Source organism: Petaurus breviceps, unplaced genomic scaffold (assembly GCF_028583685.1).
Source record: "Petaurus breviceps papuanus isolate PSGF00001 unplaced genomic scaffold, PetGlider_PUasm1.0 42, whole genome shotgun sequence".
Lineage (NCBI taxonomy): Eukaryota > Metazoa > Chordata > Mammalia > Diprotodontia > Petauridae > Petaurus > Petaurus breviceps.
Window position 1 is genome coordinate 4,655,218 of NW_027186325.1, and position 14,995 is coordinate 4,670,212.

Sequence of the window (14,995 nt, forward strand, 5' to 3'; positions counted from 1 at the left end):
GAATAGGAAAAAAAAGTATCATTCTTAAATATATACTCTATTAATAGTGTAATCACTTCTTAATTTTAAGGGAAAGTTTAAATTTAAAAGGAAAAATATAAAAAGACTAAAACAGGGCATTCCTAATCCAAAATATAAGTTTATGTTATGACATCTAGGAATATAAGTAGAAGGAAATTACATGATTGAAAGCAATGAAAGAAATCTATTTAAGAAATTTATGGAGAAGAGAATACTTTTGTCAGGTAACTAATTTTAATTCAAATGCTCTTGGCCTTTTTATAAATGATCACAATTTAAGTCATATAGAGCTTATTTATTAATGCAAAGAACCTCAAGTTGTAGATAATAATTTATAGGAAATTAGTTACAGATAATTGATAAATAGATGCCAGTCTAATTGCAAACTAAAATACTTTTCATAAGGAAGGATGGACCCAAAATACAATAAAAAGACTCAAAGTCATAAAAAAATAAAAATTATATCAATGTTTGCCACAGCGATACAATGTAATTAATAAGTTGTAGGTAAAGCAGTTCTAATGGATGATAAAGTTAGTACATAGGATGTGTCTAATTACAAAAGAGGGGAAAAATAATAAACTGAGTTAATAGTTAAAATTTTAAACAAATTTAAAATCAACATATTACTATGCTTAAAATAACAAAAAAAGGAGGAATCAAAAAATATCAAAGGAAAAACTAATAAAATTAAGAATGAATAAGTAAATGATTAATTGTGAGATTTTAACAGAATAATATTTTTTACAAATATTTTATTAAATTAACCAGAACTTAAAAGAAACACCATTTACCAAAATTAAGAGTTAGCAGGGAATTAACTTTAATGAATAAATTAAAACATATTAACATTTCACATAATTAACACCCCAAAAACCATAATTAAAAAGTAGGTGAGTATCTACAAAGATATAATCTTTCCAAATGCACAATCCATGGAAGAGAATCAGAATTTTAAAGAGATAAATGATAAAAAAATATGTAATTAATATTTTACAATAATAAAAGCAAAAATGGAACCTAATAACTCGTAAATTCACTTAAAAATTCAACTAATGAATAATAACAATGCTATAAAACTATTTTAATTAGGGAAAATTTAAGTGCTTTATATTATACAAATATTGTACTGATTTCTAAATTATGAAAGAACAAGCACTAGAAAAAGGCTTTGAGACAAATATTAATAAATATCTAAGTAGTAAGGTGGGTTATGGAAAGATGACAGTGTTCTACGACTTAAATGAGTTTAGCTCCTTCTCAGATACAATTGTGGCAATTAGAAATGTACTAAGCAAAAGAAAAAATAGGAAGAAACTCCTTTTCATTACTCTATACAGTACAGGAATTCACAAAAGGATTCCCAGAATCCTGTGGAAGAACTGATTTTGACAAACTATAATTAGGAAAAAAAAATCCAGGGCCTATGAAAATGGTACTAGATAAAGACCATTGTAAGACTTCTCTAGGCTTTTGTTTGGAGCCTTGAGCAGGAGTAGACTCTGTGTCTAGAATCACACATAACTTAAGGCAGAGCTTGGTAGTGAAACACTTCCCAGAATCACTTGAAAGAGAGGCCTATTTAGTTAAATTTCTGAAGTACCACTCTGGTCTTGTACAAGGTATTTATTCAGTTTTAAAACCTAGGTCAAGCAGAGGCCCCACAGTTTCTGGGGGTGGTAAACCTGTGGACTCAAGGCCAGAAGTGGCTTTCTAGGCCCCTGGGTGCAGCCTTTTGACTGAGTCCAATTTGTTTTACAGAACAAATCCTTTTCTTAAGGGAATTTGTTCTGTGAATTTTGGATTCAAACAAAAGGCTTCACTTGAGGACCTAGAGATTCGTATGTGGCCTCGAGGCCACAGGTTCGCCTTTCCTAGTCTACATAATAAACCTATTGAAATGTTATACCAAAGAAAATCTGAATACCATGACAAAATATCTTGATTCAGGGATGTCAATGTCAAAGAGGTAACCTTAAAAGAGTACAATAACCCAAAAAATATGCACAAGCAAAGCCTTAGATGAAAATAAATATTCTTCTGGTCACAAGCATGATAGGAAAACCTTGAAGAAATAAAATAAAACATTTAAAATTGAATAGCCCGGAAGAAATACTCTCGAGGAAATTTTACACCCTTGAACAGAGGTAGAAAACCTCACCCAGGAACTAAATGCTCTGAAAACTAGTGAGAAAACAATTGCTCATGTCTAAAACATACCTAGAACTCATAATTCATTCCTCTACACAATCTTCTTTTCCTACTAACTTAGCTATTACTGTGGAGGGAAACATTAATTTTCCAGTTAACTGTTTTTGCAACCTAGGTGTCTTCCATTAGTTCTCACTCTCTCTTACTGGCCATATCCATGTGCTTTAGGGCAAGATGAAAGCTTGCATTCAGGTAGGAAATGATGAGATGGTTGCCCTAGTGCTACCACCTTAAATGGAGCATTTGGGAGGCATACTAAATGCACTTCATCCATCCATATCATTCCAAAGGAGGGACTGAGAGGTTCCATGAGCAGGGTATATTGGGTAGTTGTGAATGTTAGAGCTGATGTGATCTTTCAGATTAAAAGAAGGGAAAGAATAAGTATATATTAAGTATATTTAATAAACCTAATTAGTTAGATATTAAGTATCTACTATATGCCAGGCATTGTGGAAAGTACTTTACAAGTATTATTTCATTTGATGCCCACAAACACACTGAAGCATAGGTGTTATAATAACTGTCATTTTTTTCAGTTGAGAAAACTGAGGCAGACAGATGCTAAGTGAGTTGCCGAGGATCTCATAGCTAGGAAGGATGTAAGGTTAGATTTGAACTTAGTTAGGTCTTCCTTAATCCAGACTTGGTGCATAAACAATTGTACCAAATTGCTGCCCTAGTTACCATCATCCTCAGGATGATGACTTTCTGAAGATTATGTTGAAATCAAGAACAGCCAGTTCAGAAAGCATGAGATAACTGCCCTGGGCTCTCTCATTAAATGGAAGATTTAGGAGGAGCACTCCATGTATACTCTCTACCTTATCAAATCAGAGGAAGGGAAAGGTCTCAAGAGAAGGAGTTACTTAGGTTTCAGATTCTGGAAATCTTTATTCTTGTTTTCCTTCCTTCCTCCCTTCCTCCCTTCCTCCCTTTCTCCCTCCTTTCCTTCCTCCCTTCCTCCCTCCTTTCCTTCCTTCCTTCTTTCCTTCCTTCCTTCCTTCCTTCCTTCCTCCCTCCCTTCCTTCCTTCCTCCCTTCCTTCCTTCCTCCCTTCCTTTCTTCCTCCCTTGCTTCCTTCCTCCCTTCCTTCCTCCCTCCCTTCCTTCCTCCCTCCCTCCCTCCCTCCCTTCCTTCCTTCCTTCCTTCCTTCCTTCCTTCCTTCCTTCCTTCCTTTTTTCGTTCCTCACTTCCTGCTTGCCTGCCTTCTTTCTGTCACTAAACTCTTGGGAGCATATGTTTAGCAATAACATCTCTAGGCAAAAGGGAATGGATATTTTAGTCCATTTCTTCATAATTCCAAATTAATTTCTCAAATGTTTCTACTAATTTATAGGTACTCAGATAGTGTATTAATATATCTTTCTTTCTAATATTCCTCAATATTGAGAATTTCTAGTTTTTGTCACTTTTGCCAACTTGAATGTGAGGTGAAAACATAGAAATTATTTTGATTTTCATTTCTCTTCTTAGTGACTGGAAAATTCATAATTCACAAGTTGCTGATATTCAACAGCTTGTAATTTTTTTTCTTTTGAGAGTCATTTTTCTATCCTTTAAGTATTTATCTACGAAGGAATGAATTTTGGTCTTATATATTCGTTATTTGCCTATATATTTAAGCTGTGTATTAGTTAGTTGTATATTACAATGGTAATGGTATAAAAGGAACTTTTTAGTTTGAAGAAAATAACTTTTTAACTTGTGTTGGAATATCTCTGAGAAGGAACTGAAAAGTCAAAGACCAATGTCAATTAACAAAGAAAACAAAGACAAGCATATTATTCATGAATTCAAATGCAAATACGCTTTCAATGAAATTTTCACAACATTGAATTTGTCAGAATTGGGGGCTGTTATCCAAAACATTGCTCCAATTTTCTGCTTTGCAGACAATTTGTCAGACAGTGTTGAAAGATTTGAAAAAATAGGACAGAGAAAAATAGTGTGTGTTTATTTCATTCGTATATATATGTGTATATATGTGTGTGTTTGTATGTTATATGTGTGTGTAATAATGTCATGGCTTTGAGTTAAGGAATAAGTAAATTAACTTTGGAAGATTTTCCAAAAGAAAAGACTAATTCACATAAACTCAAACTATGTCACTGGATTCTGATCTCATTGTCAGGGGTGTAAAGTGGTGGCATGGAGAGGTGTCTGAGTCTGAAGTCAGGAAAACTCGAATTGAAATATAACCTCAAAAGCTTCCTACCTCTGTGACTCTGGACAAGTCACTCAACTAGTTTTTGCCTGTTTTCTGAAATGTGAAATGGTGACAATAATAGCCCATATATCACAGGGCTGTAGTGAGAATAAAATGAGAAAATAGGAGAAATCACTTAGCATAGTGTCTAACATGTTAAAGAAGACTTAATACATGTATATTCCCTCCTTTGTCCCCCTCTTTGACCAGCACATATAACAACTTACGTGATTCTGCACAATTCCCATTCAGATTTTGTAAATTCTCTAGAGCAGAGGTTTCAATCTCAAATAGAAAGGGTAGACACTAATCCCTGTGGGCTGCATAGTGATTTAGTTTTAAAAGTAATATACTTTTATACTTATATGTGTTTATATTTATATGTGTTATTTACAAAATCAGTCCTTGAGAATGTCTATTTTTTAATGTCTAATTATCCTGTAGGATCCTGCCATGATTTTTCTTCCTATACAAAATTCTTTATTATATTGCTGTTTTTCCCATTTCTCCATGAAGATATCTTTGGTAATTTTCTAAGTGCTACTTAATTACACATACCACCCATCTTTTCATTGCTTTGCTTGTCACCTGCAGTTTTGATTTCTCAGAGATTTTAGTTTTAGCAAATTCAAGAAAATATAAGGCAGACATTTGTGAAGGGGGAACTGTTGTTTCAGTGAACAGTTTCAGACAGAGAACTAAAGATATTACCCAAGTTTTCAAGTTCAGGCTAGTTTTATTCTCTCTCTGTCTCTGTCTCTGTCTCTCTCTTTCTTTGTCTCTCTGTCTCTCTTTCTTTGTCTCTCTCACTCTGGGTTTAGGAATTCTGTGAAATCTAACTGTGATCCAAGAACCCATCTTGAATTCAATTCTGAGCCCAATTAATTATCAATGTAATATCAATTATTATTCCTCTTGAGGTAGCTTGAAATATTGTAATGGGCACTGAATTTGGAGTAAAAGAAACTGGGCTCAAATTCTGATAACTCACGTGTAAACTCTGTCCTTTTTTAAAAAAAAAAAGCATGTCTCACAGAAAACACTTATTATCTAGTCTCAATCCCAAAATTTTTTTCTTATTTTCCCAAATGAAGAAGGCTTTTATAAATAAAATTTTAAAGCAGAATAATACTTTGGTCAAACACTTATTATGTGTGTGTATGTGTGTGGTAGGGGGAAAGGGGGGCTTATGATCAGGGGACCCTTGATTCACTGAATCATCTCAACCAACTTGAAAAAAATATTACAAGATGTAAAGAGCAAATAAAAGAGATGATGAAGTGTTAAGGTTTTGACACTTTCAGTCTCTGAGTGGTTGCATTCACAGTTTGTAAGTGGAATGAAACCTTGAGTGGCTCTGAAAAAATGATTTATCTGAAGATTATAATGGGTGCAAAAGTGAAGGAGTTTACTCCTTTCAAGCTTTGATGTGCTATTGTAAATAAATTATAAAAAGTGCTTATTTTATTTTATTTTTACTTTACGAGGTGTGAAGAAATTCCTCCATTGAAATTGATGGATTTAGAGGGTAACTAGAAAGTGGTTGGTTAAAAGGTCAGCTGTACCATGGGTAGCCTTAAAATGCATTTCTGACAGTTCAGAAGAGAGTCAGGTACAAAGAGACAATTTGGCTCTTGAGAGGGAATCACTCTTTATCTTCTTCTCTTACACTTAATACTGATGGCATCACAGGGGTGGGAAGGGATTTTTCTACTCCCCATTCTCCTCTTCATTCCCCTTTTCTGTCAAAGTCAGATTGTAACAAAAGAAATTTCCCAGTAGAAAATTCCACACAAAGGAGGGAACAGACTGATGAACCCAGAGGCTGAGGAGAGTGTCCCAATTTTCACTGTTTTTCTTTTTTTCATGCTTTCAAAATGAAACACTTTATGCATTTAAAGCTGTCGGAATATTAGCACACACTTGTTTTCACTTGTGCTACTCTGGTTCTTCCATCCAACTTTGATTTCCTTAATTGTATTTACTTTCTACAATGTACTACACCAAGGGATAATTGATAGCATACAAGACTGAAGGCAGGAATATCTGAGTTCAAATTGTCTTTCTGATAATTACAACTTCTGTTTTTATGGGAATTCATAATCTCTCTGAGCCTCAGTTCTTACATCTGAAAAATGAAGATAATGATGTAAGTATTAGGGACCTCTAAGGATTATTGTAGGGTTTAATGCACTTTATAAAGGTGAGCTATTATCATCAAATCTAGTACATTGAGGGAAAAGATTTTTGAAGTACAAATTAGGTTACTCCATTGTCATTGCTAAAGAAAAAAAAATGTAAGAATGTTAAGGGAGTTTTTCATTTATAATCTTTTCAATGTTTCTTTTTATCTTTAAATTAAATCTTTATGTGTTCATGGATAATCTAATTTAACTTGATCTCACACCATTCTTTCTAAAAATTCAGATAATTGGCAGACTTCAGGGGAGTGAATGACCAGCAGCTGTAGCAGTTTCCAGACTTCTCAAGTCATAAACACCAAAGAGAAAGTAAATAGTCAGTGGAGAACTCTGTTGTAACTGGGTGACAGAAGAGGGAGGTCTGGCCCCTACCCCCAGGGATGAGAGGAGGCAGAGCTGCAGTGGATGCAGCTGCTGCTGCGTGGCTGCCTCCAGAGCTTAGCAAGCAACCATTAAGAAGGTAATCACTCTTGCTTTGACGTGCTTGGATCTGAAACCCAGACTTGGGTGGTGGTCCTGCGGTGTGTGGCAGTGTGCCAGAGCTTGGGATATCTATAGAGAGGGCGCAATCCTCAGACAAAATGTGAAAAAAAAACAGTCTCTTGGGACATAGCTTTCTCCAATCAGGAAGCAGAGTCCTACCCATGGCAAAGAGCTCAAAAATCAAGAAATTGGATGACAGGATAAGCAAGCAAAGGAAGTGCAATCAGACCATAGAATCCTTTTTTGAGCACACAAAGGATCTAATCATGGAAGCAGAAGAAGATAATGATTTCAAACCTCCTGAATCAAAAGCTCCCAAGAAAAATATGAATTGGTTACAGGCCATGGAGGAGTTTAAGAAGGATTTTGAAAATCAAGTAAGAGAACTAGAGGAATAATTGGGAAGAAAAATGAGAGTGATGGAAGAAAATAATGAAAAATGGGTCAACAACCTGCTAAAGGAGATCCAAAAAAAATACTGAAGAAAATAACACCTTAAAAAATAGAGTAACTCAAATGGCAAAAGAGTCCCAAAAAGCCAATGAGGAAAAAAAAGAAAAGAAAAGAAAATGCCAAGATGGAAAAGGAATTTCAAAAACTTACTGAAGGGAATAATTCATTCAAAATTAGATTAGAGCAATTGGAAGCTAATGACCTTATGAAAAATCAAGGTACTATAAAACAGATCCAAATAAATGAAAAAAAAAATTACAAGGCAATGTCAAATACCTCATTGGAAAAACCACTGACCTGGAAAACAGATCCAGGGAAGATAATTTAAAAATTATTGGACTACTTGAAAGCCATGATAACAAAAAAGCCTAGAAATTATCCTTCAAAAATTCTTAAGGAAAATTGCCCTGGTATTCTAGAACCAGAGGGCAAAATAGAAATTGAAAGAACTTGGGGCGGCCAGGTGGCTCAGCGAGTAAGAGCACCGGCTCCAGTGTCGGGATGACCTGGATCAAATCCGGGCTCAGAAACTCATCTCCACACCCAGAAATAATAACTGGCCGTGTAACCTTGAGCAAGTTACTTACCCCCGATTGCTTTAAAAAAAATTAAAAAAAAAAGAAATTGAAAGGACTCATCTATCTCCTCTTGAAAAAGATCCCCAAAAGAGCACACCTGGGGATATCAAAGTCAAATTCCAGAATTCCCAGGTCAAGGAGAAAATATTACAAGCTGCTGGGAAGAAACAATTTGAGTATTGTGGAAACACTATCAATATACTACAAGATATAGCAGCTTCTACATTAAGGGACCAAAGGTCTTATGATATAATATTCCAGAGATCAAAAGATCTAGGATTAAACCAAGAATCACCTACCCAGCAAAACTGGGTATAATGATGTAGTAGTAATGGAATTTGAAGATCTACACTGCCCTTGAATGTCAAGTAAGCATGTATTTAGCACATAGTTTCACGTTAATTATATCAAGCCTCTATTAAGAAACAGAAGGTATGAAGCCCTGTTGCTGAAGTAACAGGAAGGGTCTGAACAGGGAAGAGCTAATATTGTATATAAGGAAAAGCTGAATCTGAGAGACACAGAATTTCTCTCAGTGAGCATATAGAGGCTAGGCTGCTAGTGTTAGATTAAAGACTGATCTGAGAATTGAGAAGAACTGAGGAGAGAAATGAGAATTGAGAACTGAGACAATTTCTTGGAGCAAGTCATCTGGAGGCTGAAGAAAGTGACATTGATTTTGAGAACAGAGCTGGAAAAAGTGATTTTGGTTTTGAAATCAGAATTTGTGGTAGTGGAACTTCTTCTGAGAGCCAGCAAAACTCCTGCTGAGACTTTCCAAGAACCAGCCAGAGCTGCTGAAGACTTCCAAGGGCCAGCTAGAGCTGCCAGAGGAAGCATTACTGTGGTGTCATTACTTTGTCTTTTTTGGGACTATGTTGTTTTCATAGGCAGAGAGTGAAATGAGATGGCACTGTTTACCAAGTGTGTGAATATTGTTGTAATTCTGCTAAGCTTGATGTGTGTAGATATTGTTGTGGCCCTGTGAAGTTATCTCTTCCTAGGAACAGAAAGTGTGAAGGAGTTGAGGTGGACTGGACACTGTAAGCTTCAATGTAGAGGAGGAACTACATGGAGAGGTGGACAAAGATGTGGGAGCTGTCTGCCTTTACACTCAGGTGGCAGTTGGTTACACTCGGGCAGAAGCTAGGGCAATGGAAGAGGAACGATGTAAGCTGAGAGCTTGCCTTGAATCAAGATGGAAAGACCTAGCCTTGGGTATTTAATGCTGCCTGATGAAATTGTAATTTACTTGTGAACTAGGGGTTAATGGCCTTCATACTTTCCACCACCCCTTAAGATAGTACTGAGTAGCAACTGATGAAACTGTAACTTAATTAAACTCCATAGGTGGAGGACTTCGACTTTTGTACTTTGTGATTGAAAGAATGACTTTGTGATTGACTAAATGAATGTACTTTGCTTAAAATTATGTGACCACTTTTGTGAAAACTATGTGACTATTTTAGTAATAAGTTGTAATATTGTGAATGCTGTACCTAATTTTCTCTGAATGTTTTGTCTTTGTTACTCAATAAATAGAGCTTACTATACTCTGTAATTAGAACCTTGAAAAGCTGTTCATAGCAGCAGTCCTCTGGAAGCTGCTCATGGTTGGTTTTACAAATGCGTCAGGAGAAAATATGGTCATTAAATGAAATAGAGGACTTTCAAGTATTCTTTATGAAAAAAAAACAGCTGAACAGCCAATTTGACTTTCAAATACAAGAAGCAAGAGAATCATGAGAAAGTAAACAGGAAAAAGGAAACCATAAGGAACTTATTGAAGTTGAACTATTTAGATTTCTACAAGAAAAACTATAATTGTAACATACAAGACTTTTCTCAGTATAAGGATATTTGAAGGGAATATATATATATATATATATATATATATATATATATATATATTAAGAAGTAAGAGATGAATATAATGAGAGAAGGAGAAAAAGAGACATAGAACAGGGTAAATTATCTCATATAAAAGAGGCAAGAGAAAACTGTTACAATGGAAGGGAACATCAGGAAGGTGAAAAGGAATGGGTCAAACTTATTCTCATTGAATTTGGCTTAAAGAGGGAATAATATACACACTCATTTGGGTATATCACCCTACAGGAAAGTAGGGGGGAAGGGCATAAGAGGGGGAATGATAGAATGGAGGGCAGATTTAGGGAGAGGGTAGTTAGAAGCACATATGATTGAAAAGTGACAGGGTCAATGTAGTAAATAGAATAAGTGGGGGGGATAAGAGGGAGAGAAATATAGTTAGTTTTTCACAATATATCTACTATTTAAACATTTTGCATAACTATACATGTACAACCCATATGAATTGCTTATCTTCCCAGTGGGGGTGAGTGAAGAGAAAACAAAGAAAAGAATATAGAAATCAAAGTTTTAATAACAAATGTTAAAAATTGTTTTTACATGCAACTGGGAAATAAGACATATAGGCACTGGGGTATAAAATATAATCTTGTCCTGCTAGAAAGTTATAGGAGGTATGGGGGAGGATATTAGAGAGAGCAGATTGGGAGAAGGGGTATTCAGTAGGCTTACTGTTTTTGGGTGGGGGTAGGGGAAAGGCAGGAAGAAAATTTGTGACTCAAAATCTTGTCGAAATGAATGTTGAAAAATAAAAAAATTTTTTTTTTGAAATAAATAAAAATTCAGAGAATCAAAGATTTAGAATTTGAAGTTTTCCTAAAACTACCCCTTCTGCCATTACTACCACCTTCATTTTATTAATGAAAAAAGTGAGGTGCAGAGAAGTTGTGACTTGTCCAATGGCAAAAAGGAAGTAAGTGGTAGAAGTGGAGTTTGAACTCACTTTCTTGGACTAAAAATCCAGAGTCATTCCACTGTGCAATATTGCCTCCAGTACTCACTGGCTAATGAGATATTACTCATAACTGTGTACTATCTTTTAAAGTAACTCTTCCCAATTAATTTATAATACAAAGTGGTGTTGATGTTTACTGTCTCTCTCCATTTTTTCATAATATTTATCATTAACTGTCTAAAAATATTTCTTTGGTTTGATCCACTTGTGGATATTTGTTTATAATGGATAACTGCTATGAGAAATTGTCATAAACATAGAGTCTTCCTTGTTCCAATTTCCATTTTTCAGTGTCACTAGTATATTTGAATAGGTCAAATATATACTTTTTAAATTGTACTTTGTAGAATCTTCTTTAAGATTTGATGGTTTTGATCTTTGCTCAAAGTCAATAGTTTAAATATATAGTGATGATTGATTCAGACTTGACTCCTACATCAATGACCAGTTGCTACATTTCTATTAGGGACTGTACTCCCCTTATTAAAAAGCAAGCAAACAAACAAAACCTCCTGATTCTCTTAGGGAAGAAAGTATTCTTGAAAGACAAGTATGAGCAGCATCTGCCTAGTCTTCAAGACTTTTGGGATTCAATACTTAATCCAGAGTCATGCTTTCTTTTTTTCTGTTCATTTTTTTTTTAAATCATGAAATATTAAAATAGCTATTGATTTATGTTGGAAAGTTTTGTTGAGCTCTTTACCGAATTAATATTCCATTACTTTCTCCTATTCATTAGATTTGGGTGCATAAACTTCAAAAAGTGAGATAGTTAAGTGTTCATGAAATGTTTTCTATTGCTTTTGAGTGTTCCCTTTCTATTTCTCTGGGAACAAGAATTAAAATAAAAATATATTTTTTTAATTAACAATAAAAAAATTTTCAAGTCCTTCATTTACCTTGCCTAGGAGAGGTTGGATCATACTTTTATTTAGCTGTTACTTAGGTTTCATCCAATCCTTTAGTTTCATGTATAACATAAAAGTCAAGAAGGAATGATAGTGGACATCTGATTATTTGTGTTAAGGACTTTACATTTAGAATGCCAGTCATTAAGAAAATATTTACTGATGATCTAAAAACCACAAGATTCTTAGCATTTGCTTTTCCATTCTCTATTTCTCTTCTGCCATCACAATGGAAAGGAAGAATGCTATCCAAAGCTCATGGCCTTTTTGGAACTTTTCTTTCGTTCACATGTTGCTTGCTGTATACTTGTGCCCAACTCTTCATAATCCTATCTGTGGTTATCTTGACAAGGATCTTAGAGCAGTTTTCCATTTTCTTCTCCAGCATGTTTTATAGATGAGGAAACTGAGGTAAAGAGGGTTAAGTGATGTCCAGGATCACACAGCTAGTAACTGCCTGTGACCAGATTTGTACTCAGGAAAATGAGTCTGCTGACTCCAGGACTTGTACTTTCTCTACTATGCTACTTAGGTTCACTTCATAGGTTGCTATTGCTTACGAATTAATCACATATTGGTCAGCCTACTAAAAATTACTATTTATACTTAGCCTAGCTGGTCATCAGAGAAAGAAGGAAGTCAATAACTGAAACGTTTCCAGAAGAGTAGGAGCTGCTGGAGTTTGTATTTCTCTTGCATATTCTTTGAGAAACCTGAATTACTTCCTCAATATGATGAGGCATTAGAGTAGGAATATGGTAGAGGAAATTAACCCTTTCCTAGCAAGTGAAAAAATTCTTTTTTTTTTTTTTAAGCAATCGGGGTTAAGTAACTTGCTCGAGGTTACACTGCTAGTTATTTCTGGGTGTGGTGCTAAGTATATGAGAACGGATTTGATCCCCAGCTCATCCCAACACTGGAGCCAGTGCTCTTACTCGCTGAGACACCTGGCCGCCCCTAAGCAATTGGGGTTAACTAACTTGCTCAAGGTTACATGGCCAGGTGTTTCTGGGTGTGTGCTAAGTGTCTGAGCCCGGATTTGATCCCCAAGTCATCCTGGCATTTAGCATGGTGCTCTTATGTTCTGTGCTGCCTGGCCGCCCCAAGTGATAAAATTCTTAAGTTCCATGATTTTAAACATGAAATTATTTCAAAGGCTTTAGTAAGAATTTGAAGATGTAGGGAATCAAGATGGCAGAGTAGAAACAGGACATCCCTGCTGCTCTGGCTTCTAACTTCCCCAACCCATGTAAAAAGGGGACTCTAAACAAACATTGCAGCGATGGAACCCTCAAAATGACACAGAGAAGCTAACATACCACTGAGGACAGCCCGACATGTTGGCAGGAATCGACCAGCATGGCGCTCTGGGAGCCTAGCCCAGCCCCAAGCCAAAGCTTTAGCCCCAAGGAGGGCCTAACCAGCCCCCGGGCAGAGGGACTCCAGATCAGCAGCAGCTGTGGCCATTTCCAGATTTATCAAAATAGAGATACAAGGGACAAAGTAAGAGGTTAATGCAGTCTGTACTTTGGGACCCAGTAAGTGGGAGTGCATGACTTTGGCCCCCAGGGCGAGAAGTTTCTGAGAAGCTGATACAGCCAGCCAGCACCACATGGAAGCTTCAGCTTCTGGCCTGCAGAATGTAGGGGGACCAAGAACCAGTATGAGGGGTAATCGCTCTTGCTTTAACCTTCTTGGATCTGGATTGCAGTCTAGAGTGGAGGTCCTGGGGTGTTTGTCCAGCTTTCCAGAGCATGTGGAGACCTCAGAGAGGGCACCCATCAAATACACCTGGCAGCTGAGAAAACCCCATCGTTTGGGATGAAAGCTACCCTGTCTGGTGGCAGAGTCCTACTGTGGCAAAAAGCGCAGGGTTCAAGTGACTGAGGGGCAACATGACTAGGCAAAGGAAACAAAGCAGACAGAAAATTCCAACATTAGACTCCTATTTGGGGGACAAAAAGGAGAAAATCATGGAACAGGAGGAAGAAAGTGAAGTCAGAACTCCTGCACCAAAAGTTTCAAAGGAAAATATGAGCTGTTTACAGGCCATAGAGGCCCTTAAGATGCAGAATAGAGAAATGGAGGAAAAATTGGGAAGAAAAATGAGAACAATGCAAGAAAATTATGAAATGATAGTCAAAAACCTGAATAAGCAAAATAACACCTTAAAAATAGACAAAAATGGCAAAAGAGGCTCAAAAAGGTAATGAAGGGAAGAATGCCTTAAAAAGCTGAATTTGCCAGATGTAAAAAGAATCTCAAAATCTCAATGAGGAGAATCACTGCTTCAGAATTAGATTGGAGCAAATGGAAGCTAATGACTTTATGAGAAATCAATATGCTCTTAAACAGATCCAAAAAAATTGGAAGAATAGAAGGCAATGTGAAATATCTCATGGGAAAAAGGACTGACCTGGAAAATAGATCCAGGAAAGATAATTTTAAAATTATTTGACTACCTGAAGCCATTATCAAATTAAGAACCTAGAAATCATCCTCCAGGAAGTTCTCAAAGAAAACTGACCTGATGTTTTAGAACCAGAGGGCAAAATACAGGTCGAAAGAATCCACCAATCACCTCCTGAAAAAGATCACAAAAAGAAAACTCCTAGGAATGTTATAGCCAGGTTCTAGAATTCCCAAATTAAGGAGAGAATATTACAAGCATCCAGGAAGAAACAATTTGAATATTGTGGAAACACAATCAGGATAACCCAGGAACTGGCAGCTTCTACACTGAAGGATCGAAGGTCTTGGAATATGATATTCCGGAGGTCAAAGGAGCTGGGATTAAAACCAAGAGTAACCTGCACAGCAAAACTGAGTATCATGTGTCAGGGGAAAATATGATCATTCAGTGGAATAGAGGACTTTCAAGCATTCCTGCTGAAAAAACCTGAGCTGAATAGAAAATTTGATATTCAGATACAAGAAGCAAGAGATGCATAAGGGAAAAGAAATCATAAGGAACTTATCCAAGTTGAACTATTAACATTCCTACATGGAAAAAGAATAATTGTAACTTATGAAAGTTTTGTCAGTAGTTGAAGGGAATATATGTATATATATATATATATATATATA